Below are 13,962 nucleotides of genomic sequence, written 5' to 3' on the forward strand. Positions count from 1 at the left end.
CTCCCTCCTACTGTGTTGACTGGGTACTTCTCCAGTCCTACTGTGTTGACTGGGTCCTTCTCCCTCCTACTGTGTTGACTGGGTCCTTCTCCCTCCTACTGTGTTGACTGGGTCCTTCTCCCTCTTACTGTGTTGACTGGGTCCTTCTCCCTCCTACTGTGTTGACTGGGTCCTTCTCCGCTCCTACTGTGTTGACTGGGTCCTTCTCCCTCCTACTGTGTTGACTGGGTCCTTCTCCCTCCTACTGTGTTGAATGGGTCCTTCTCCAGTCCTACTGTGTTGACTGGGTCCTTCTCCCTCCTACTGTGTTGACTGGGTCCTTCTCCAGTCCTACTGTGTTGACTGGGTCCTTCTCCCTCCTACTGTGTTGACTGGGTCCTTCTCCCTCCTACTGTGTTGACTGGGTCCTTCTCCCTCCTACTGTGTTGACTGGGTCCTTCTCCAGTCCTACTGTGTTGACTGGGTCCTTCTCCCTCCTACTGTGTTGACTGGGTCCTTCTCCAGTCCTACTGTGTTGACTGGGTCCTTCTCCCTCCTACTGTGTTGACTGGGTCCTTCTCCCTCCTACTGTGTTGACTGGGTCCTTCTCCCTCCTACTGTGTTGAATGGGTCCATCTCCCTCCTACGGTGTTGACTGGGTCCTTCCCCCCTCCTACTGTGTTGACTGGGTCCTTCTCCAGTCCTACTGTGTTGACTGGGTCCTTCTCCCTCCTACTGTGTTGACTGGGTCCTTCTCCAGTCCTACTGTGTTGAATGGGTCCTTCTCCCTCCTACTGTGTTGACTGGGTCCTTCTCCAGTCCTACTGTGTTGACTGGGTCCTTCTCCAGTCCTACTGTGTTGACTGGGTCCTTCTCCCTCCTACTGTGTTGACTGGGTCCTTCTCCCTCCTACTGTGTTGACTGGGTCCTTCTCCCTCCTACTGTGTTGACTGGGTCCTTCTCCAGTCCTACTGTGTTGACTGGGTCCTTCTCCCTCCTACTGTGTTGACTGGGTCCTTCTCCCTCCTACTGTGTTGAATGGGTCCTTCTCCCTCCTACTGTGTTGACTGGGTCCTTCTCCCTACTACTGTGTTGACTGGGTCCTTCTCCAGTCCTACTGTGTTGACTGGGTCCTTCTCCAGTCCTACTGTGTTGACTGGGTCCTTCTCCAGTCCTACTGTGTTGACTGGGTCCTTCTCCCTCCTACTGTGTTGACTGGGTCCTTCTCCAGTCCTACTGTGTTGACTGGGTCCTTCTCCCTCCTACTGTGTTGACTGGGTCCTTCTCCCTCCTACTGTGTTGACTGGGTCCTTCTCCCTCCTACTGTGTTGACTGGGTCCTTCTCCCTCCTACTGTGTTGACTGGGTCCTTCTCCCTCCTACTGTGTTGACTGGGTCCTTCTCCAGTCCTACTGTGTTGACTGGGTCCTTCTCCCTCCTACTGTGTTGACTGGGTCCTTCTCCCTCCTACTGTGTTGAATGGGTCCTTCTCCCTCCTACTGTGTTGACTGGGTCCTTCTCCCTCCTACTGTGTTGACTGGGTCCTTCTCCCTCCTACTGTGTTGACTGGGTCCTTCTCCCTGCTACTGTGTTGACTGGGTCCTTCTCCCTCCTACTGTGTTGACTGGGTCCTTCTCCAGTCCTACTGTGTTGACTGGGTCCTTCTCCCTCCTACTGTGTTGACTGGGTCCTTCTCCCTCCTACTGTGTTGACTGGGTCCTTCTCCCTCCTACTGTGTTGACTGGGTCCTTCTCCAGTCCTACTGTGTTGACTGGGACCTTCTCCAGTCCTACTGTGTTGACTGGGTCCTTCTCCCTCCTACTGTGTTGACTGGGTCCTTCTCCCTCCTACTGTGTTGACTGGGTCCTTCTCCCTCCTACTGTGTTGACTGGGTCCTTCTCCAGTCCTACTGTGTTGACTGGGTCCTTCTCCAGTCCTACTGTGTTGACTGGGACCTTCTCCCTCCTACTGTGTTGACTGGGTCCTTCTCCCTCCTACTGTGTTGACTGGGTCCTTCTCCAGTCCTACTGTGTTGACTGGGTCCTTCTCCAGTCCTACTGTGTTGTCTGGGTCCTTCTCCAGTCCTACTGTGTTGACTGGGTCCTTCTCCCTCCTACTGTGTTGACTGGGTCCTTCTCCCTCCTACTGTGTTGACTGGGTCCTTCTCCAGTCCTACTGTGTTGACTGGGTCCTTCTCCCTCCTACTGTGTTGACTGGGTCCTTCTCCCTCCTACTGTGTTGACTGGGTCCTTCTCCCTCCTACGGTGTTGACTGGGTCCTTCTCCAGTCCTACTGTGTTGACTGGGTCCTTCTCCCTCCTACTGTGTTGACTGGGTCCTTCTCCCTCCTACTGTGTTGACTGGGTCCTTCTCCCTCCTACTGTGTTGACTGGGTCCTTCTCCCTCCTACTGTGTTGACTGGGTCCTTCTCCCTCCTACTGTGTTGACTGGGTCCTTCTCCCTCCTACTGTGTTGACTGGGTCCTTCTCCCTCCTACTGTGTTGACTGGGTCCTTCTCCCTCCTACTGTGTTGACTGGGTCCTTCTCCCTCCTACTGTGTTGACTGGGTCCTTCTCCCTCCTACTGTGTTGAGTGGGTCCTTCTCCCTCCTACTGTGTTGAGTGGGTCCTTCTCCCTCCTACTGTGTTGACTGGGTCCTTCTCCCTCCTACTGTGTTGACTGGGTCCTTCTCCCTCCTACTGTGTTGACTGGGTCCTTCTCCCTCCTACTGTGTTGACTGGGTCCTTCTCCCTCCTACTGTGTTGACTGGGTCCTTCTCCCTCCTACTGTGTTGACTGGGTCCTTCTCCCTCCTACTGTGTTGACTGGGTCCTTCTCCCTCCTACTGTGTTGACTGGGTCCTTCTCCCTCCTACTGTGTTGACTGGGTCCTTCTCCCTCCTACTGTGTTGACTGGGTCCTTCTCCAGTCCTACTGTGTTGACTGGGTCCTTCTCCCTCCTACTGTGTTGACTGGGTCCTTCTCCCTCCTACTGTGTTGACTGGGTCCTTCTCCCTCCTACTGTGTTGACTGGGTCCTTCTCCCTCCTACTGTGTTGACTGGGTCCTTCTCCAGTCCTACTGTTTTGACTGGGTCCTTCTCCAGTCCTACTGTGTTGACTGGGTCCTTCTCCCTCCTACTGTGTTGACTGGGTCCTTCTCCCTCCTACTGTGTTGACTGGGTCCTTCTCCCTCCTACTGTGTTGACTGGGTCCTTCTCCCTCCTACTGTGTTGACTGGGTCCTTCTCCCTCCTACTGTGTTGACTGGGTCCTTCTCCCTCCTACTGTGTTGACTGGGTCCTTCTCCCTCCTACTGTGTTGACTGGGTCCTTCTCCCTCCTACTGTGTTGACTGGGTCCTTCTCCCTCCTACTGTGTTGACTGGGTCCTTCTCCCTCCTACTGTGTTGACTGGGTCCTTCTCCAGTCCTACTGTGTTGACTGGGTCCTTCTCCCTCCTACTGTGTTGACTGGGTCCTTCTCCCTCCTACTGTGTTGACTGGGTCCTTCTCCCTCCTACTGTGTTGACTGGGTCCTTCTCCCTCCTACTGTGTTGACTGGGTCCTTCTCCCTCCTACTGTGTTGACTGGGTCCTTCTCCCTCCTACTGTGTTGACTGGGTCCTTCTCCCTCCTACTGTGTTGACTGGGTCCTTCTCCCTCCTACTGTGTTGACTGGGTCCTTCTCCCTCCTACTGTGTTGACTGGGTCCTTCTCCAGTCCTACTGTGTTGACTGGGTCCTTCTCCCTCCTACTGTGTTGACTGGGTCCTTCTCCCTCCTACGGTGTTGACTGGGTCCTTCTCCCTCCTACGGTGTTGACTGGGTCCTTCTCCCTCCTACTGTGTTGACTGGGTCCTTCTCCCTCCAACTGTGTTGACTGGGTCCTTCTCCCTCCTACTGTGTTGAATGGGTCCTTCTCCCTCCTACTGTGTTGACTGGGTCCTTCTCCCTCCTACTGTGTTGACTGGGTCCTTCTCCCTCCTACTGTGTTGACTGGGTCCTTCTCCCTCCTACTGTGTTGACTGGGTCCTTCTCCCTCCTACTGTGTTGACTGGGTCCTTCTCCAGTCCTACTGTGTTGACTGGGTCCTTCTCCCTCCTACTGTGTTGACTGGGTCCTTCTCCCTCCTACTGTGTTGACTGGTCCTTCTCCCTCCTACTGTGTTGACTGGGTCCTTCTCCCTCCTACTGTGTTGACTGGGTCCTTCTCCAGTCCTACTGTTTTGACTGGGTCCTTCTCCAGTCCTACTGTGTTGAATGGGTCCTTCTCCCTCCTACTGTGTTGACTGGGTCCTTCTCCCTCCTACTGTGTTGACTGGGTCCTTCTCCCTCCTACTGTGTTGACTGGGTCCTTCTCCCTCCTACTGTGTTGACTGGGTCCTTCTCCCTCCTACTGTGTTGACTGGGTCCTTCTCCCTCCTACTGTGTTGACTGGGTCCTTCTCCCTCCTACTGTGTTGACTGGGCCCTTCTCCCTCCTACTGTGTTGACTGGGTCCTTCTCCCTCCTACTGTGTTGACTGGGTCCTTCTCCCTCCTACTGTGTTGACTGGGTCCTTCTCCAGTCCTACTGTGTTGACTGGGTCCTTCTCCCTCCTACTGTGTTGACTGGGTCCTTCTCCCTCCTACTGTGTTGACTGGTCCTTCTCCCTCCTACTGTGTTGACTGGGTCCTTCTCCCTCCTACTGTGTTGACTGGGTCCTTCTCCCTCCTACTGTGTTGACTGGGTCCTTCTCCCTCCTACTGTGTTGACTGGGTCCTTCTCCCTCCTACTGTGTTGACTGGGTCCTTCTCCCTCCTACTGTGTTGACTGGGTCCTTCTCCCTCCTACTGTGTTGACTGGGTCCTTCTCCAGTCCTACTGTGTTGACTGGGTCCTTCTCCCTCCTACTGTGTTGACTGGGTCCTTCTCCCTCCTACGGTGTTGACTGGGTCCTTCTCCTCCTACGGTGTTGACTGGGTCCTTCTCCCTCCTACTGTGTTGACTGGGTCCTTCTCCCTCCAACTGTGTTGACTGGGTCCTTCTCCCTCCTACTGTGTTGAATGGGTCCTTCTCCCTCCTACTGTGTTGACTGGGTCCTTCTCCCTCCTACTGTGTTGACTGGGTCCTTCTCCCTCCTACTGTGTTGACTGGGTCCTTCTCCCTCCTACTGTGTTGACTGGGTCCTTCTCCCTCCTACTGTGTTGACTGGGTCCTTCTCCAGTCCTACTGTGTTGACTGGGTCCTTCTCCCTCCTACTGTGTTGACTGGGTCCTTCTCCCTCCTACTGTGTTGACTGGGTCCTTCTCCCTCCTACTGTGTTGACTGGGTCCTTCTCCCTCCTACTGTGTGACTGGGTCCTTCTCCCTCCTACTGTGTTGACTGGGTCCTTCTCCAGTCCTACTGTGTTGACTGGGTCCTTCTCCCTCCTACTGTGTTGACTGGGTCCTTCTCCCTCCTACGGTGTTGACTGGGTCCTTCTCCCTCCTACTGTGTTGACTGGGTCCTTCTCCCTCCTACTGTATTGACTGGGTCCTTCTCCCTCCTACTGTGTTGACTGGGTCCTTCTCCCTCCTACTGTGTTGACTGGGTCCTTCTCCCTCCTACTGTGTTGACTGGGTCCTTCTCCCTCCTACTGTGTTGACTGGGTCCTTCTCCCTCCTACTGTGTTGACTGGGTCCTTCTCCCTCCTACTGTGTTGACTGGGTCCTTCTCCAGTCCTACTGTGTTGACTGGGTCCTTCTCCCTCCTACTGTGTTGACTGGGTCCTTCTCCCTCCTACTGTGTTGACTGGGTCCTTCTCCCTCCTACTGTGTTGACTGGGTCCTTCTCCCTCCTACTGTGTTGAATGGGTCCTTCTCCTTCCTACTGTGTTGACTGGGCCCTTCTCCCTCCTACTGTGTTGACTGGGTCCTTCTCCCTCCTACTGTGTTGACTGGGTCCTTCTCCCTCCTACTGTGTTGACTGGGTCCTTCTCCCTCCTACTGTGTTGACTGGGTCCTTCTCCCTCCTACTGTGTTTACTGGGTCCTTCTCCCTCATACTGTGTTGACTGGGTCCTTCTCCCTCCTACTGTGTTGACTGGGTCCTTCTCCCTCCTACTGTGTTGACTGGGTCCTTCTCCCTCCTACTGTGTTGACTGGGTCCTTCTCCAGTCCTACTGTGTTGACTGGGTCCTTCTCCAGTCCTACTGTGTTGAATGGGTCCTTCTCCCTCCTACTGTGTTGACTGGGTCCTTCTCCCTCCTACTGTGTTGACTGGTTCCTTCTCCCTCCTACTGTGTTGACTGGGTCCTTCTCCCTCCTACTGTGTTGACTGGGTCCTTCTCCCTCCTACTGTGTTGACTGGGTCCTTCTCCCTCCTACTGTGTTGACTGGGCCCTTCTCCCTCCTACTGTGTTGACTGGGTCCTTCTCCCTCCTACTGTGTTGACTGGGTCCTTCTCCCTCCTACTGTGTTGACTGGGTCCTTCTCCCTCCTACTGTGTTGACTGGGTCCTTCTCCAGTCCTACTGTGTTGACTGGGTCCTTCTCCCTCCTACTGTGTTGACTGGGTCCTTCTCCCTCCTACTGTGTTGACTGGGTCCTTCTCCTCCTACTGTGTTGACTGGGTCCTTCTCCCTCCTACTGTGTTGACTGGGTCCTTCTCCCTCCTACTGTGTTGACTGGGTCCTTCTCCAGTCCTACTGTGTTGACTGGGTCCTTCTCCCTCCTACTGTGTTGACTGGGTCCTTCTCCTCCTACGGTGTTGACTGGGTCCTTCTCCCTCCTACGGTGTTGACTGGTTCCTTCTCCCTCCTACGGTGTTGACTGGGTCCTTCTCCCTCCTACTGTGTTGACTGGGTCCTTCTCCAGTCCTACTGTGTTGACTGGGTCCTTCTCCCTCCTACTGTGTTGACTGGGTCCTTCTCCCTCCTACTGTGTTGACTGGGTCCTTCTCCCTCCTACTGTGTTGACTGGGTCCTTCTCCCTCCTACTGTGTTGACTGGGTCCTTCTCCCTCCTACTGTGTTGACTGGGTCCTTCTCCCTCCTACTGTGTTGACTGGGTCCTTCTCCCTCCTACTGTGTTGACTGGGTCCTTCTCCCTCCTACTGTGTTGACTGGGTCCTTCTCCAGTCCTACTGTGTTGACTGGGTCCTTCTCCCTCCTACTGTGTTGACTGGGTCCTTCTCCCTCATACTGTGTTGACTGGGTCCTTCTCCCTCCTACTGTGTTGACTGGGTCCTTCTCCCTCCTACTGTGTTGACTGGGTCCTTCTCCCTCCTACTGTGTTGACTGGGTCCTTCTCCCTCCTACTGTGTTGACTGGGTCCTTCTCCATCCTACTGTGTTGACTGGGTCCTTCTCCCTCCTACTGTGTTGACTGGGTCCTTCTCCCTCCTACTGTGTTGACTGGGTCCTTCTCCCTCCTACTGTGTTGACTGGGTCCTTCTCCCTCCTACTGTGTTGACTGGGTCCTTCTCCAGTCTTACTGTGTTGACTGGGTCCTTCTCCAGTCCTACTGTGTTGTCTGGGTCCTTCTCCAGTCCTACTGTGTTGACTGGGTCCTTCTCCCTCCTACTGTGTTGACTGGGTCCTTCTCCCTCCTACTGTGTTGACTGGGTCCTTCTCCCTCCTACTGTGTTGACTGGGTCCTTCTCCAGTCCTACTGTGTTGACTGGGTCCTTCTCCCTCCTACTGTGTTGACTGGGTCCTTCTCCTCCTACTGTGTTGACTGGGTCCTTCTCCCTCCTACGGTGTTGACTGGGTCCTTCTCCAGTCCTACTGTGTTGACTGGGTCCTTCTCCCTCCTACTGTGTTGACTGGGTCCTTCTCCCTCCTACTGTGTTGACTGGGTCCTTCTCCCTCCTACTGTGTTGACTGGGTCCTTCTCCCTCCTACTGTGTTGACTGGGTCCTTCTCCCTCCTACTGTGTTGACTGGGTCCTTCTCCCTCCTACTGTGTTGACTGGGTCCTTCTCCCTCCTACTGTGTTGACTGGGTCCTTCTCCCTCCTACTGTGTTGACTGGGTCCTTCTCCAGTCCTACTGTGTTGACTGGGTCCTTCTCCCTCCTACTGTGTTGACTGGGTCCTTCTCCCTCCTACGGTGTTGACTGGGTCCTTCTCCCTCCTACTGTGTTGACTGGGTCCTTCTCCCTCCTACTGTGTTGACTGGGTCCTTCTCCCTCCTACTGTGTTGACTGGGTCCTTCTCCCTCCTACGGTGTTGACTGGGTCCTTCTCCAGTCCTACTGTGTTGACTGGGTCCTTCTCCCTCCTACTGTGTTGACTGGGTCCTTCCTCCCTCCTACTGTGTTGACTGGGTCCTTCTCCCTCCTACTGTGTTGACTGGGTCCTTCTCCCTCCTACTGTGTTGACTGGGTCCTTCTCCCTCCTACTGTGTTGACTGGGTCCTTCTCCCTCCTACTGTGTTGACTGGGTCCTTCTCCCTCCTACTGTGTTGACTGGGTCCTTCTCCCTCCTACTGTGTTGACTGGGTCCTTCTCCAGTCCTACTGTGTTGACTGGGTCCTTCTCCCTCCTACTGTGTTGACTGGGTCCTTCTCCCTCCTACTGTGTTGACTGGGTCCTTCTCCCTCCTACTGTGTTGACTGGGTCCTTCTCCCTCCTACTGTGTTGACTGGGTCCTTCTCCAGTCCTACTGTGTTGACTGGGTCCTTCTCCCTCCTACTGTGTTGACTGGGTCCTTCTCCCTCCTACTGTGTTGACTGGGTCCTTCTCCCTACTACTGTGTTGACTGGGTCCTTCTCCAGTCCTACTGTGTTGACTGGGTCCTTCTCCAGTCCTACTGTGTTGACTGGGTCCTTCTCCAGTCCTACTGTGTTGACTGGGTCCTTCTCCCTCCTACTGTGTTGACTGGGTCCTTCTCCAGTCCTACTGTGTTGACTGGGTCCTTCTCCCTCCTACTGTGTTGACTGGGTCCTTCTCCCTCCTACTGTGTTGACTGGGTCCTTCTCCCTCCTACTGTGTTGACTGGGTCCTTCTCCCTCCTACTGTGTTGACTGGGTCCTTCTCCCTCCTACTGTGTTGACTGGGTCCTTCTCCCTCCTACTGTGTTGACTGGGTCCTTCTCCAGTCCTACTGTGTTGACTGGGTCCTTCTCCTCCTACTGTGTTGACTGGGTCCTTCTCCCTCCTACTGTGTTGAATGGGTCCTTCTCCCTCCTACTGTGTTGACTGGGTCCTTCTCCCTCCTACTGTGTTGACTGGGTCCTTCTCCCTCCTACTGTGTTGACTGGGTCCTTCTCCCTGCTACTGTGTTGACTGGGTCCTTCTCCCTCCTACTGTGTTGACTGGGTCCTTCTCCAGTCCTACTGTGTTGACTGGGTCCTTCTCCCTCCTACTGTGTTGACTGGGTCCTTCTCCCTCCTACTGTGTTGACTGGGTCCTTCTCCAGTCCTACTGTGTTGACTGGGTCCTTCTCCAGTCCTACTGTGTTGACTGGGTCCTTCTCCAGTCCTACTGTGTTGACTGGGTCCTTCTCCAGTCCTACTGTGTTGACTGGGACCTTCTCCCTCCTACTGTGTTGACTGGGTCCTTCTCCCTCCTACTGTGTTGACTGGGTCCTTCTCCAGTCCTACTGTGTTGACTGGGTCCTTCTCCAGTCCTACTGTGTTGTCTGGGTCCTTCTCCCTCCTACTGTGTTGACTGGGTCCTTCTCCCTCCTACTGTGTTGACTGGGTCCTTCTCCAGTCCTACTGTGTTGACTGGGTCCTTCTCCCTCCTACTGTGTTGACTGGGTCCTTCTCCCTCCTACTGTGTTGACTGGGTCCTTCTCCCTCCTACTGTGTTGACTGGGTCCTTCTCCCTCCTACGGTGTTGACTGGGTCCTTCTCCAGTCCTACTGTGTTGACTGGGTCCTTCTCCCTCCTACTGTGTTGACTGGGTCCTTCTCCCTCCTACTGTGTTGACTGGGTCCTTCTCCCTCCTACTGTGTTGACTGGGTCCTTCTCCCTCCTACTGTGTTGACTGGGTCCTTCTCCCTCCTACTGTGTTGACTGGGTCCTTCTCCCTCCTACTGTGTTGACTGGGTCCTTCTCCCTCCTACTGTGTTGACTGGGTCCTTCTCCCTCCTACTGTGTTGACTGGGTCCTTCTCCCTCCTACTGTGTTGACTGGGTCCTTCTCCTCCTACTGTGTTGACTGGGTCCTTCTCCCTCCTACTGTGTTGAGTGGGTCCTTCTCCCTCCTACTGTGTTGAGTGGGTCCTTCTCCCTCCTACTGTGTTGACTGGGTCCTTCTCCCTCCTACTGTGTTGACTGGGTCCTTCTCCCTCCTACTGTGTTGACTGGGTCCTTCTCCCTCCTACTGTGTTGACTGGGTCCTTCTCCCTCCTACTGTGTTGACTGGGTCCTTCTCCCTCCTACTGTGTTGACTGGGTCCTTCTCCCTCCTACTGTGTTGACTGGGTCCTTCTCCCTCCTACTGTGTTGACTGGGTCCTTCTCCAGTCCTACTGTGTTGACTGGGTCCTTCTCCCTCCTACTGTGTTGACTGGGTCCTTCTCCCTCCTACTGTGTTGACTGGGTCCTTCTCCCTCCTACTGTGTTGACTGGGTCCTTCTCCCTCCTACTGTGTTGACTGGGTCCTTCTCCAGTCCTACTGTTTTGACTGGGTCCTTCTCCAGTCCTACTGTGTTGAATGGGTCCTTCTCCCTCCTACTGTGTTGACTGGGTCCTTCTCCCTCCTACTGTGTTGACTGGGTCCTTCTCCCTCCTACTGTGTTGACTGGGTCCTTCTCCCTCCTACTGTGTTGACTGGGTCCTTCTCCCTCCTACTGTGTTGACTGGGTCCTTCTCCCTCCTACTGTGTTGACTGGGTCCTTCTCCCTCCTACTGTGTTGACTGGGCCCTTCTCCCTCCTACTGTGTTGACTGGGTCCTTCTCCCTCCTACTGTGTTGACTGGGTCCTTCTCCCTCCTACTGTGTTGACTGGGTCCTTCTCCCTCCTACTGTGTTGACTGGGTCCTTCTCCAGTCCTACTGTGTTGACTGGGTCCTTCTCCCTCCTACTGTGTTGACTGGGTCCTTCTCCCTCCTACTGTGTTGACTGGGTCCTTCTCCCTCCTACTGTGTTGACTGGGTCCTTCTCCCTCCTACTGTGTTGACTGGTCCTTCTCCCTCCTACTGTGTTGACTGGGTCCTTCTCCCTCCTACTGTGTTGACTGGGTCCTTCTCCCTCCTACTGTGTTGACTGGGTCCTTCTCCAGTCCTACTGTGTTGACTGGGTCCTTCTCCCTCCTACTGTGTTGACTGGGTCCTTCTCCCTCCTACGGTGTTGACTGGGTCCTTCTCCCTCCTACGGTGTTGACTGGGTCCTTCTCCCTCCTACTGTGTTGACTGGGTCCTTCTCCCTCCAACTGTGTTGACTGGGTCCTTCTCCCTCCTACTGTGTTGAATGGGTCCTTCTCCCTCCTACTGTGTTGACTGGGTCCTTCTCCCTCCTACTGTGTTGACTGGGTCCTTCTCCCTCCTACTGTGTTGACTGGGTCCTTCTCCCTCCTACTGTGTTGACTGGGTCCTTCTCCTCCTACTGTGTTGACTGGGTCCTTCTCCAGTCCTACTGTGTTGACTGGGTCCTTCTCCCTCCTACTGTGTTGACTGGGTCCTTCTCCCTCCTACTGTGTTGACTGGGTCCTTCTCCCTCCTACTGTGTTGACTGGGTCCTTCTCCCTCCTACTGTGTTGACTGGGTCCTTCTCCCTCCTACTGTGTTGACTGGGTCCTTCTCCCTCCTACTGTGTTGACTGGGTCCTTCTCCAGTCCTACTGTGTTGACTGGGTCCTTCTCCCTCCTACTGTGTTGACTGGGTCCTTCTCCCTCCTACGGTGTTGACTGGGTCCTTCTCCCTCCTACTGTGTTGACTGGGTCCTTCTCCCTCCTACTGTGTTGACTGGGTCCTTCTCCCTCCTACTGTGTTGACTGGGTCCTTCTCCCTCCTACTGTGTTGACTGGGTCCTTCTCCCTCCTACTGTGTTGACCTTGTCCTACCTTCTCCCTCCTACCTTCTCCCTCCTACTGGGTCCTTCTCCCTCCTACTGTGTTGACTGGGTCCTTCTCCCTCCTACTGTGTTGACTGGGTCCTTCTCCCTCCTACTGTGTTGACTGGGTCCTTCTCCAGTCCTACTGTGTTGACTGGGTCCTTCTCCCTCCTACTGTGTTGACTGGGTCCTTCTCCCTCCTACTGTGTTGACTGGGTCCTTCTCCCTCCTACTGTGTTGACTGGGTCCTTCTCCCTCCTACTGTGTTGAATGGGTCCTTCTCCTTCCTACTGTGTTGACTGGGCCCTTCTCCCTCCTACTGTGTTGACTGGGTCCTTCTCCCTCCTACTGTGTTGACTGGGTCCTTCTCCCTCCTACTGTGTTGACTGGGTCCTTCTCCCTCCTACTGTGTTGACTGGGTCCTTCTCCCTCCTACTGTGTTGACTGGGTCCTTCTCCCTCCTACTGTGTTGACTGGGTCCTTCTCCCTCATACTGTGTTGACTGGGTCCTTCTCCCTCCTACTGTGTTGACTGGGTCCTTCTCCCTCCTACTGTGTTGACTGGGTCCTTCTCCCTCCTACTGTGTTGACTGGGTCCTTCTCCAGTCCTACTGTGTTGAATGGGTCCTTCTCCCTCCTACTGTGTTGACTGGGTCCTTCTCCCTCCTACTGTGTTGACTGGTTCCTTCTCCCTCCTACTGTGTTGACTGGGTCCTTCTCCCTCCTACTGTGTTGACTGGGTCCTTCTCCCTCCTACTGTGTTGACTGGGTCCTTCTCCCTCCTACTGTGTTGACTGGGCCCTTCTCCCTCCTACTGTGTTGACTGGGTCCTTCTCCCTCCTACTGTGTTGACTGGGTCCTTCTCCCTCCTACTGTGTTGACTGGGTCCTCCCTCCTACTGTGTTGACTGGGTCCTTCTCCAGTCCTACTGTGTTGACTGGATCCTTCTCCCTCCTACTGTGTTGACTGGGTCCTTCTCCCTCCTACTGTGTTGACTGGGTCCTTCTCCCTCCTACTGTGTTGACTGGGTCCTTCTCCCTCCTACTGTGTTGACTGGGTCCTTCTCCCTCCTACTGTGTTGACTGGGTCCTTCTCCCTCCTACTGTGTTGACTGGGTCCTTCTCCAGTCCTACTGTGTTGACTGGGTCCTTCTCCCTCCTACTGTGTTGACTGGGTCCTTCTCCCTCCTACGGTGTTGACTGGGTCCTTCTCCCTCCTACGGTGTTGACTGGGTCCTTCTCCCTCCTACGGTGTTGACTGGGTCCTTCTCCCTCCTACTGTGTTGACTGGGTCCTTCTCCAGTCCTACTGTGTTGACTGGGTCCTTCTCCCTCCTACTGTGTTGAATGGGTCCTTCTCCCTCCTACTGTGTTGACTGGGTCCTTCTCCCTCCTACTGTGTTGACTGGGTCCTTCTCCCTCCTACTGTGTTGACTGGGTCCTTCTCCCTCCTACTGTGTTGACTGGGTCCTTCTCCCTCCTACTGTGTTGACTGGGTCCTTCTCCCTCCTACTGTGTTGACTGGGTCCTTCTCCCTCCTACTGTGTTGACTGGGTCCTTCTCCCTCCTACTGTGTTGACTGGGTCCTTCTCCCTCATACTGTGTTGACTGGGTCCTTCTCCCTCCTACTGTGTTGACTGGGTCCTTCTCCCTCCTACTGTGTTGACTGGGTCCTTCTCCCTCCTACTGTGTTGACTGGGTCCTTCTCCCTCCTACTGTGTTGACTGGGTCCTTCTCCATCCTACTGTGTTGACTGGGTCCTTCTCCCTCCTACTGTGTTGACTGGGTCCTTCTCCCTCCTACTGTGTTGACTGGGTCCTTCTCCCTCCTACTGTGTTGACTGGGTCCTTCTCCCTCCTACTGTGTTGACTGGGTCCTTCTCCAGTCCTACTGTGTTGACTGGGTCCTTCTCCCTCCTACTGTGTTGACTGGGACCTTCTCCCTCCTACTGTGTTGACTGGGTCCTTCTCCCTCCTACTGTGTTGACTGGGTCCTTCTCCAGTCTTACTGTGTTGACTGGGTCCTTCTCCAGTCCTACTGTGTTGTC

The sequence above is a fragment of the Coregonus lavaretus genome (genome assembly GCF_964263955.1).
Source record: "Coregonus lavaretus genome assembly, contig: HAP1_SCAFFOLD_240, whole genome shotgun sequence".
NCBI lineage: Eukaryota > Metazoa > Chordata > Actinopteri > Salmoniformes > Salmonidae > Coregonus > Coregonus lavaretus.